Genomic DNA, 11313 nt, shown 5'->3' on the forward strand with positions numbered 1-11313 from the left:
GAAGTGGAGTGTTCCAAAAAATGCTATATGTTTATGTATTGATTTATTAAGAGTGAAAAGGGAGGTGAGGGGGGGAGTAAAGGGTAAAAGGGATCAAATATATGGGGACAGAAGATTTGCCTTTGTGCGGTGAGCATACAATGCAATATGCAGATGATGTATCTGAGTTGTGTTATTAAAACGTATGTGATTTTATTAACCAGTATCTCCCCGATAAATGTAATTAAAAAAAATGAAAACCATTTCCTAGGAGTTTTTTTCATAACTGTAAAAATAGGTGTTATATAATTAGGGATTATTAGTAAAACTGCTTAGTGGGATTCCAAGAGAAATATTAAACTGCTCTTTTACCCATATTTTCCTAGGATTAAGTGAAAAAGAAACAGAGGATGATGCTGCAGGAATATTATTAGAAAATCCAAGGAGAAAGCAAAATCAGAAATAATGAAATGAGAAATATTTTTAAAATTTTAATATTCTGAAGAGAACTGTTATTTTTCCTTTTTCTAAAGGAACATTATTAAAATGCCAACAGTGAAAAAAGAAAAGAAAAGAATATTTTTTTCCTGTTTTATTTATTTTTATTTTTTTATTGATTATGCTGTTACAGTCGTTCTATTCCCCCCTTCATTCCCCTCCACCTTACCTCCCCATCCCCAACATTACCCCCCTTTAGTTTATGACCACGTGTCTCAAGTTCTTTAGATTCTATATTTCCCATACTATTCTGCCCCCCCCATCTATTTTCTATCTACTGTCTATGCTACTTATTTTCTGTACCTTCTCCCCCCTTCTCCTCCTCCCACTCCCCTGTTGCTAACCCTCCTTGAGATCTTCATTTCTATGTTTCCACTCCTGATCTAGCTGTCCTTTTAGTTTGCTTTTGTTTTAGGTGTGGTTGTTAATAACTGTGAGTTTGTTGTCCTTTCACTGTTCATGTTTTTTTAACTTCTTTTTCTTAGATAAGTCCCTTTAACATTTCATATAATAAGGGCTTGGTGATGATGAACTCCTTGAATTTGATCTTATCTGAGAAGCACTTTATCTGTCCTTCCATGTTTCATTCTAAACATGAAAGTTTTGCTGGATAGAGCAATCTTGGTTGTAGGTCTTTGGATTTCATGACTTGGAATACTTCTTTCCAGCCCCTTCTTGCCTGTAAGGTCTCTTTTGAGAAATCTGCTGACAGTCTGATGGGAACTCCTTTGTAGGTGATTGTCCCCTTAGCTCTTGCCGCTTCTAGGATTCTCTCCTTCATTTTAATCTTGGCTAATGTAATTATGATGTGCCTTGGTGTGTTCCTTCTTGGGTCCAACTTCTTTGGGACTCTCTGAGCTTCCTGGATTTCCTGGAAGTCTATTTCCTTTGACAGATTGGGGAAATTCTCCTTTATTATTTGTTCAAATAAGCTTTCCACTGGTGGCTGTTCCTTTCCCCCTTCTGGTACCCCTATAATTTGGATGTTGGAGCGTTTAGAGATGTCCTGGAGGTTCCTAAGCCTTTCCTCATTTTTTTGAATTCTTGCTTCTTCACTCTTTTCTGTTTGGCCATTATTTGCTTTCTTCTGGTCCACTCCATTGATTTGAGTCCCAGTTTCCTTTTCATCGCTATTGGTTTCCTGTGCAATTCCATTCATTTCAATTAGTTTCGCCTTCATATGTTTGTCTAATTTGTGGCTATAATCAACCAGTTCTGTGAGGATCCTGATGACCAGTATTTTAAACTGTGCGTCTGAGAGTTTTGCTATTTCTTCATTGCTTAGATTTATAGGCTCTGGGGCTTTGAGATCTTCTTGAGCCATTTTTGGTCTGTTTGTGCCTGTTAAGTATGAGGAGCAGAGCCTTGGACTCCCAGGTCGCTGGGTTGTGACGCAGTATGTGGAGGCGGGGTCAGAGCGGGGAAATGGCGGCCCCCTCTGCTGTTTCGCCAGCTGGGTGAGGAGCAGATCCTTAGGTTGTTCACCGGGACAGGGCCACTTAGGTCGCTGGATTATGACGCTGTATGTAGAGGCGGGGTTAGAGCCGGGAAATGGCGACGCCCTCCACCTCCGCTTGCCGCTGGGGCTGCTGGCTCTCGTCCAATTGCCCACTCCGTCGTCTATCTACACACAAATGCGCGAACTCGTGACCACAGTCAACCCGCGACGACAGTCAACCCGCAGCCCTGCTCCCTCGCTGTTTCCCCGCAATTGCTCGCTGAGTTGCCCACCAGGTCCAACCCTGTGCCTGGATTCCGCGCCTGAGTCCGTCTGACCGAGTCCTCCTGTGCTACCCCGCTCTGCCAGCTGCTGGTTTCGCCCCTTACAGGTCAGGCTGAAGAATTTGTTGTTATCAGACTTCCAAAAAGTTCAATTTTCTGTGTTCTGGCTGTTTTCTGTTGCTATCATTTAGTTGTCTCTAAACTTGGTTGTGTGAGGAAGCACGGCGCCTCCACCTATGCCTCCATCTTGGCAGAAGTCGAGAGAAAATAACATTTAATATGAAAAAAATATGAAAGGCAGTTCCTAACTACACAGGGAGTAATATATATATATATATATATATATATATATATATATATATATATATATGCCTATGTGTACACACTCAAACACAGATATTAGGATTTACATGTCTGGCTAACGTAAGAATATGTCATAATGATCATCTATCTATCTGACTTCAAAAACCGAATTTTACTTTAAATCATATTTACAACTATAATTTCATAATACTCTTTTTTAGTTTTGTTACTGGGGAAAAACCTGAGTCAGCAACCCCCTTAGTTTTTGCCTCAGTTGCAAGAAATGAATTCAAGCGAGAAACAATACATAAAGTGGAAATGAGATAGCAAGTTTATTTATGAAACATACATGGGCACAAAACTACAGGCAGGCACCTGGGCAGTCTGAATGCCTCACTTGTAGAGGAAATAATGTTAGTAGATTTGTTACCAAGTCGATACACTTGAGCCAAGGCTATAAGTCGGCAATCAGCCAATCTGAGTGTGCTGACTATTGGGGTTCGGGGGTTATGTGCTTTAGTCAGCTTCTAGGTTCTCTCCCCTTCTCCTTCCTAAATCTTAGAAATAACATACAGCTACAAATGCTTTCTTTCTCTGCTAGTAAGGGCTCTTAGTCTTAGTTAATAGAATTGCTACAGAGGCTCCCTTTGATAGCGCAGAGTCTCAAGGACTCCCCTTCTCCCCCACCATCTTTGTTCATGATGTTTGGAGCACCCAGTGATTTTATTGAACCAGGCTCAGGACTGGTGAATCGATGGGTAAGACATGTCTCCCTCCTCCTTCCTGCTTTAGTTCACCAACTATGCTGGTTACTATTCCCCTCAAGCATGCGGAGCCCAATCTTTGAGGACTTTGGGCAATGACTGCTCTGGCTAATTCCTATTATAAAAGGGACATTGGTATTTCTTTGGTTTCCATCCATATGCTAACTATTAGTCTGAGGAGGTGGAGGGAAGTGCCTGTCCATTGGTTCATGATAGATGTCCGGAGCCTGGGTTGCCGGGGGTTGACAGTAATTGTTGTTTTCTGGGGCAACAAATTTGACAACAAGGTGAGTGGAGTGGAGGACTTGGAACTTTATCCGATAAGTGTTCAATTTAATAGGGATGGAAAGATACCTCTTCTGAGTGAGGAGGCTGAGCATACTGACAGGGTGGTAGAAAGATTGTCTGAAATACGAGAAAGACAATTACATTAAAGCCTAGTTGCTGTGTTACTTATCTGCAACAGAATTTTGTTTCTCAAAGAGGAATTTGAGGTCCTCTGCTGGCTGATAGGAGTACCTAATATTGTCCTGCTGTTTTGGAGGGTCCTGAGTAGAGGGGTCAGACATTCCAGGACTAAGAGAAAAGAGTGTGTAAAGTAATACCCATCATAGAGGCAACCCAAAGGAGGAGTGAAATTTCTGGTTGTAGGCTTTCCTGCTACTCCTAGGATGGTGCAGGATTGTGAGGAGAGGGACCCAGAGAAGGAAGTAAGAACAGAGTAGGTGGCCCCAGTATCTAGTAAGAAAGTTACTGCCCTACCTGTCACATCCTTGCATACCCTAGTCTCTAGTCCCCCCGTAATGGTGCCCTTTTCAGCTGGTACCAACCAGGGCAGGCAGCTTCTGTCCTGAGTTGCTATTTTCAAGGCAGTTGTGGCCTCAGGCTCAGGGGTCCTTTGGCCTGAGGAACAAAGTGCCACCCTGTGGCCGGCCGTCTTGCACTTATAAAGTGGTGCCTGAGGTGGCTTGCATGATTTAGGCATCCCTTGTCCCAGTGCCACAGCTATTGATATATATGACACTTGGTGTCCTTGGTAGTGGACCTGGAAGGACTAGTGGTATGTGGCTGTCCCACAAGGGCAGCTAGAACATGCGGGCCCAACCTCCTCTCTGGCATCTCTCTTATTCTCCATTGTAGAAGACTGTATTGGCTGGGGTTAATATCTTATTTAAGGAAACTCCAGGTTCCTGAAAAGGCTTCTGGAGTTTTCTTTTAATTTTAGAGGCAGACTGAGTTAGACACTTATCTTTCATTGACCTGGCCTTCATAGGATTTGAAATCTAGGTTGGTGTGCTTAATTAGTGCCTCACTTAGCCCTTCTAAAAATGTGGTGGCATTCTCATCCAGGCATTGGTTGACAGAGGAGATCTTGGAATAGTTTAATGGCCTTTTGTCCGCTGGCCTTGAGACCCAATTTAATGCAAATTAGAAAGTGATTTCTTTCCCTTTTTGGAGGAGTTGCTGTAGTACCATTTGGGGGGTGCCAGTGGAACTGCTGACTCTCCCAGTGGGTTTTTACTGTCAGGTGTAAGTTAGCAAAATTCCTGGCTTTTTTATTACCTTTTCCTGCTTAAGATCTGATAAGATATTCCCAAGGTAATGATAGTGTCCTTCCAGGTTAACTTGTAGGGCTAAGGTAAGGTGTTGGAATGCATCTATGTATTTATCTGGATTGTTGGAGTAGCTTCCCAAGTTTGCCTTCATTTGTTTAAGTTCTACCAAAGAGAAGGGCTTATGTGCTAGTTAAAGGCCACACTCTCCTGCAGCCTCGATCAATGGTATATGCTTAGTTGGTGGAGATGGCCTAGGGCTAGAAGTTGCGAAGCTTGCTAATTGAGTTGGAGGTCCAGCATATGACAGTAATGATGAAGATGTTGAAGGCACCTCTTTTAAAAGGGTTTTTCCTGAAGGTGGGGTGTGGGCACCAGAGGGCATCTATGGCCACTAGATGGCACTGTGGTAAGAGTTGGCTCACATCTGGAGCACAGATGCCCTCTGACCAGTAGAGAATGTCTGCACAAATGGGATTTCTGACTGCTCTTGCAGGCATTTGCAAAAGTCATCAAGCTGGGATTTTGTACTGTGATTTAAGATTCCATACAAATACAGTGGTCAGGATTCCCTGTCAGCTAACTAATACTGAGGCCAAGCAGTGTTGCAAAGGAACACCAGTCTTTCTTCTTTAGTGTTAGGGGGTTAAACTGTGACCAGTTGGAAAGGATACAGCCCAGTGGGGGCCCACCTGGAATGGACTCCTGATTTCCCATTTGGAAGGAAGAAACACCAAGAGGTTAAAGAGCCCAGTGTCCCAGAGTGTGATCCGAGAAGCTCATCCTTCCAGAACCCAAGACCACACACATCCAGAGTAGACATCTCTGTTATGGATGGATATAGAACAAGTTCAGTCCCCATCTGGAAGGAGGGAACCCCAGAAGGCTAGACATCCCAGCATCCTGGGGTATAGCCTGAGAGATTGGTGTCCCAGGACCTAAGACTCAGTGTACCCAGAAGGGACGCTTCCACTATGGATGGGTCCTTCCAAGGGATGAACACATTTGCCCCTAACTTTCTTCAGCCAATGAGAAGGAGTTCACTGATCAGTGGGATCTCCATAGTTTAATGGTCACTTTTGAGTACCTGAGGGCTCAGCTGAGGGGCAGGTGAGAGGGTGAGGTTTGGAATATAAGGAAATGCTAGTGGTCTAGGGTGTGGCACCAGTCTTAGGATATCTCTCCTTGTCTGCAGGAATAGCTCTGTTCCTCTGATGTAGGTTTTAGTCTGAGCACTTGTTATCCCAGAGATGGCACAGAGCTTAGAACTACACCTGACAAGTGAGCCTGGCATTGCCATTGGGTGGTGGCTTTCTGCTTTCTGGCTGCCCTGCTTTGACTGTAAAAACACTGAAAGGTATTTCAACCAGTTGCTTAGTGAGGGCCTGGGGTCCTAAGGCTAGCTTTCGTACCTGATGCCTGGGGTTGCCTGCTGGATAAAATGTATCCACCTCAATGCTCAGCCCTCCACAGACTTAGGGTTGATGTTAGTGCACTTTTGTAAAGTTCTGGTTAATTGTCCCTGGAAACAGACAGGATTTTTATCTCCTCTTGCCCTTCATCAGTGCTAATTGGACTGATCTATTTAGGGGCCTGATCTGGGATTGTGTTTACCCCTGGTTGATATATGCACTGTTGAGTATGATGGCCAGTTAATTTATCAGTATAAACCCTGGCCAATTATATTTGTGCTTTTTTAACCATTTTTCAATATCTTTTTTCTTAAATTTTATTTATTTATCTTTAGAGGGGAAGGGTTAGGGAGAGAAATATCAATGTATGGTTGCCTCTCATGCGTCCCCTGCTGGGAACTGGCCTGCAACCCAGGCATGTACCCTGACTGGGAATCGAACCGTGATCCTTTGGTTCTCAGGACTGTGCTCAATCCACTGAGCTACAGTGGCCAGGGTCTTAATTTTAACTTTTTAAAATCTGCAGTGGGAGAGAACAATCTGTAAATTACTCCAGTTCAGGTCACAAATCAGTGATTACATTGCAATTGACAAAGGAATTTGTTTCTGTAACAATATTTTTGATTAATCAATTTGTTTCCCACTGTTTAATTGTACCTAATGATTCTGCTGGGAAATAACAGTTGCTTTTAGAAAATCAAAGGGAGTGTTTGTCCTTCTTATTCGTTACTAAAATTATTACTTTGCCACATTTCTATTTGCCTTTTCTACCTTATTCCTAGATTTCTTCACTCCCATTTCCCTCCCTGAGTTTCCTACTCGCATGTCCTTTCTTCCTGTATGTCGCTTTCTTGCGTTCTTTCTCTCCCTTTTCACTTCCTCAGTTTCCTCTCATTTGGCTCCTTCTCCCCACACATCCTTTCCCAGCTTGCACAGAACCTCTGCAACATGTGCAACCCTTCTGCAACTTCCCTAGTTCCTTTCTGCACGACACAACATTCTAAAATAACCATCGGAATTATAAATGAAAGGGTATTAGAACTTCGTAGTCTTTCGGAGAGATTTTTATGTAATTTCTTTATGTGACAAAGCATTCTATGTATTTTAAGACTATTAAGTAAGCCTGATTAGTCCAAATTTTATTTTTATAAGAAGAAAGGGTGAATCCTTGAGATATTTAAGGGCCCCTCTGAAATACTTTGAAGCCTCTTTAGGTGTTAAAATTTAAACCTTGAAAGCTTGCCAAACACTCTTGCCCTAAGGACTCGTATGCTATATCCACACAGGCCTACAAATATCCATTCTCAGTATTGAGAGATGAACTTTCTTTGAAAACCAAGCATTTGATTAATTAATTCTTTGCTCTTCAGGTAGGTACAGGAAAAACTTTCCCCATTCATCATACTGAAAAGAACCAACCAAATTTCATATTAGCTTATTTATATAATTTCTTCTCAAGATTTTTCTTTTTATAAACCCTCTACAATTTGTATAGACTTTCTGAGATATACACAGTCCCTCTTTGTTTCTTTTTAATTCATTCAGAAATAAAACAGTTATTTTTCCCTATTGTAAGATATAAACAGTGCTCAAAAGTGAGTTGTTTTATTAGCCAGTGACCTTGATGTCTGCAAGGGAGCTGGAGAAGAAGGGAGGATATCAGGCTTGGGTGACTTCAGCTGCTGCAGTTTTAAAAGTACCAGTTTTCTCTTGTACATTGAGGGAGGGAGAGTTATTGCTTCTGGGGACAGTGAAACAAAGGGAAGACTCTGGGTGGAGGAAGTAACAGGAGAGAGCCTGGGTGGGCTGCTTTGGCTCCTTAGAAAAGGAGTGACTCAAGGCGGGGTTCACCTGGAAGTCAAGAAAAGGGGGCCTTTGAGACAGGATCAGGTGGTTAGCCCAGGTCAAGCTTCCGCCGCCCGCCACTCCCCTGGCTGCAAGCCTCCTAAGGTCCCTTAAAATTTAAGAGGAAAGGAAAGGTTTATGTCCCAGAAGGGCCCCAGCTTTTTCTAAAGAGGGAGAGAGAGCAAGACATTCACCAGGCGAATACAGCTCCTCAGGGGAGAGGTGCAGCAGGCTTGCAATATGTCAATGATCCAAACTTGGAGTTCCCTGGCCATGGTTTAGTGAGAGAAAAGACTAGGTATTTTGAGTAGTGGGTCAAAATGTATTGTTTTCTGAGAGATGCTCTCAAAGGCCATTACACCTGTGGTCATCCTCAGCTCTCTGACATGTCTGGGTTTCTCCCCTGGTCATCTAAAACAGCCAGTGGGCTTGGAGTGCTGGGTGACCAACCCGAGTTTTGTCTGTCCCCAGATGAGCCACAGTTACATTACAGCAATGGGAGTTCCCTGTGAGGACCCTGCAGGTCTTAGGGATTAACTCCAGGCACCTTTGCGAGGCCCCCACTCACCTAGGAATGCTGGGGAACTTGGGCCAGAGGGAAGATGTGCCTCTTTAGTCTTTGGAGCCCAGACAAACCGAAACAATCATTTTGTCTTACCTTTCTTTGTTTCTGCCTCCGAACACAGACCCAGCATATCTGAACACCCCTCCTCCACAGCACTGCTGATCTCCTTTAGCTCTGAAGGTGAAACAGGCAATAAAACATTGACGGTGAAACCATTTACGTACTGCTTTCTGTGCCACTGAAAACAAAGCATGGGATCTGAGTCATGATCTGAGTCAGAGAGCCAAAATACGCTACTGGGGAGAGACCCGAGTCAGCACTGTTCCCCTCCTCCGTTTTTGCCTCACTCACAAGATACACATTCAAGTGAGAGACAACATGTAAAGTGGAAACAAGATAGCAAGTTTATTTATAAAACACACACAAGTACAAAACTACAGACAAGAACCCAGCTAGTTTAAATGGCCCATGTATAGAGCGAATGAAGTTGGTAGTGAATTTGTTCTATACATTTGAGCCGAGGCTACAAGTGGGCACTCAGCTAATCTGAGTGCGCTATTGGGGTTCAGGGGTTGTATGCGTCAGTCAGCTTCTAGGTTCTCCCTCTCCCCCTCCTTCTAAATCTTAGGAATAATGTACCACACATGCTTTCATTAGCTACAAATGCTTGCTTTCTCCGCTAGTAAAGGTTCTTTGTCTTAGTAGTGAAATTGCCACAGAGGCTCCCTTGCCCAGCAGAGTCTGAAGCACTCCCCTTCTCCTGCAGTCTCTTTGCTTGTGAAGTTGGAGCTCCTGGAACTTTTACTGGATGGGGCTCAGGACTGCTGAGTCAACGGGTGAGACACATCTTCTTCCTCCCTGATTTGTTAACTGACCATCCTACCTAACAGTTTTAAAGTGGAGATATTAAAAATATAAATCAAATGGGTTATTTTCCATCATCAAATTAAATTCCTAACATTGATATTCACTTTAATGAACTATTATTTAAGGAAAAGGCTGAATCAGAAAGCAGTCTTAAGAAACAAGGATCAGATGTATGGTATTATGAAACTATCATATTATAAGAATTAATATATCCAATAAAAGAATTTCATTTATTACATAAGAAGTTATAAATTCATATATTTGTTTTAATATATTTATATTATTTATATAATACGGTATACATTATTATATTTAATATGTCTCATATTTTAGGCTTATTAATATAAGTATATTTTATAACTCTTGAATGATTTCCCAACAGATAATAAAAAGGCATTTGAACTTACCAGTTTCACATAGTATTTCAACCATTTTCCCCAGTCTTTTTTGGAACTTAATAGGTTCCTTTATAAAATGTAGACAAGAGTTCTAAGTGTAAGAGGAAGTATATGCTAGATTCTTTTTGGATAACTTTGTATATGTTACCTATTTAATTCTTAAACTCTTTTTTTAAAAGATTTTATTTATTTATCTTTAGAAAGGAAGGGAAGGAGAGAGGGAGAGAAATATCAATGTGTGGTTGCCTCTCGTGAGTCCCCTGCTGGGAACTGGCCTGCAGCCCAGGCATGTGCCCTGACTGGGAATCGAACTGCGATCGTGTGGTTCCTAGGCCCACACTCAATCTACTGAGCTACACCAGCCAGGGCTAATTCTTAAACTCTTTTATCAGGCAGTTATTATATGCTCTATTTTACACCAAAGTCCAAGGCCGTTAAATATTATCTTTCTTAAGTTCACCCACTTGTACATCATTTTTTAAAAAGTAGCTGCTATGAACCAGACTATGTGTTGCGGTCACAGCAGCAAATAGTGTGGAATCGAGGCACCCTCTAAATGCACAATGAGGGGAACTGGGTCCTGATTCTGATTCAGAGAAGGAGAAGAATCTCTAATAAAGTCCCATTAACTTGAGATCAAAGGATACTTGATTAGTGGAAGAAATAGACCTGAGTGAGAAAAGAGCTTGACAGATTTAGAAATTGAAAGGAAGCCAGTGAGGCTGAATCAGGCAAACGAGACAAATGCTCCATTTGGAATCGGGTAACTCGGCGTCCTTGGAAATAGTTTTTGAATTGTTTTTCTGTTTACAGGAAAACCACTGGTGGCATTTAAGCCCAGGCTTGACATGGCAAATGTATACTCACTTTAACAGATCATCTCTGTGCTGGTGGATAAATGAATTAGAAGAAGCAGTTAAAAAACAATCCAAGTGAGAGATGGTGGTGCCTTGAGTCTCATGGTGAGGAGACTAGCGAAAGATGTAGTTTGGAGGCACGATAGACAGGATTTGATGGTGGATTCCATGTAGTAGGATAAGAAAGAAGGCAATTTCTCAATTTCTTCTTTTCAATGCTAGGAGAAGAATAACTAGGTAGGTGGAGGTGCCAAAATTTCAAGTGGAAAAAGAGATCAGAAAGAGTATTCAGTTGAAGTATTTTAATTTTCAGAATATGTCAGATAAATCATGCCTGAAGCCAGTAGGGGAGATACAGGTGAAAATTAAATAAGAAATAAATGAAAAATAAAAGGATTATCAACAAATAGATTCAGAGGTAGATAAGGCATTCTGAAATCATGTGGCTAATTATTGCAGATTTACATTTAATTCTTATCTTCTCTAACTCCTAAGTATAAATTGTTAACCACTGAATCATGGAGCCAGGCAGGTGCACTTTTATGGAACT

General features: G+C 42.0%; 1 long non-coding RNA gene across 3 annotated transcripts in view; it reads right to left on the reverse strand.

Moving 5' to 3' along the window:
* LOC128626710 (uncharacterized) overlaps nucleotides 1–8976 on the reverse strand; it is a 118997-nt gene extending 110021 nt beyond the window's left edge. For all 3 annotated transcript variants that reach the window (XR_008390754.1, XR_008390752.1, XR_008390753.1), the window contains exon 1: nucleotides 8735–8976. This is a non-coding gene — a long non-coding RNA (uncharacterized LOC128626710). The remainder of the gene's footprint in view (nucleotides 1–8734) is intronic.
* Between the last annotated feature and the right edge of the window lie 2337 nt (nucleotides 8977–11313).

Source organism: Artibeus jamaicensis, unplaced genomic scaffold, assembly GCF_021234435.1.
Source record: "Artibeus jamaicensis isolate MK-2021 breed Jamaican fruit bat unplaced genomic scaffold, CSHL_Jam_final scaffold_916, whole genome shotgun sequence".
In the NCBI taxonomy this organism is placed as follows: Eukaryota; Metazoa; Chordata; class Mammalia; order Chiroptera; family Phyllostomidae; genus Artibeus; species Artibeus jamaicensis.